Source organism: Anoplopoma fimbria, unplaced genomic scaffold (genome assembly GCF_027596085.1).
Source record: "Anoplopoma fimbria isolate UVic2021 breed Golden Eagle Sablefish unplaced genomic scaffold, Afim_UVic_2022 Un_contig_2227_pilon_pilon, whole genome shotgun sequence".
In the NCBI taxonomy this organism is placed as follows: Eukaryota; Metazoa; Chordata; class Actinopteri; order Perciformes; family Anoplopomatidae; genus Anoplopoma; species Anoplopoma fimbria.
In genome coordinates, this window is record NW_026552304.1 from 1 (window position 1) to 583 (window position 583).

Sequence of the window (583 nt, forward strand, 5' to 3'; positions counted from 1 at the left end):
TTATAACACTGTATTGTTCAACAAACACATAAATGCTCCAGGTGAGGCTTGAACTCACAACCTCGGCATGACTCTACAGTGTACTGTCTTATAAGTACCGCACGCTGACCTATTGCGCCACTGGAGCTCTTTCCTATGATTTCATATATGATTATGAACATAAACCTTAAAAACAACAACTAGAGTAGATGTGAAACATGTTTGAAGCTTTCACATTTAGTAATGAACTCAGGACAGACTGGAGTGTTTATTCTGATACAGTATCACACCAGCATAATAAAAAACACAATCATGAAATACGCTCATAGTAATAATATGTTCACGTTCATAATCATATATGAAATCAGAGGAAAGAGCTCCAGTGGCGCAATCGGTCAGCGCGCGGTACTTATAAGACAGTACACTGTAGAGTCATGCCGAGGTTGTGAGTTCAAGCCTCACCTGGAGCATTTATATGTTTGGTGAACAATATAGTGTCTATAATGCTGCTGCTGGATTTATTGACTAATAAACAACTAAGTAATCAGTAATCACCATATGGAACTCGTTATTAAAAAACTCCAAAGAGTTGGAAGCTTCTTTC

At 37.9% G+C, this 583-nt stretch overlaps 2 non-coding genes across 2 annotated transcripts; one reads left to right on the top strand and one right to left on the bottom strand.

Annotated features, from left to right (window-relative positions):
- Positions 1-33: 33 nt before the first annotated feature.
- trnai-uau (transfer RNA isoleucine (anticodon UAU)) lies at positions 34-127 on the bottom strand. The gene is made up of 2 exons: positions 90-127; positions 34-69 (listed from the first exon to the last, which is right to left on the bottom strand). It is a non-coding gene; the product is annotated as a tRNA-Ile (tRNA).
- Positions 128-355: 228 nt separating this feature from the next.
- On the top strand, positions 356-449 carry trnai-uau (transfer RNA isoleucine (anticodon UAU)). Its single transcript has 2 exons — positions 356-393; positions 414-449. It is a non-coding gene; the product is annotated as a tRNA-Ile (tRNA).
- Positions 450-583: the final 134 nt, after the last annotated feature.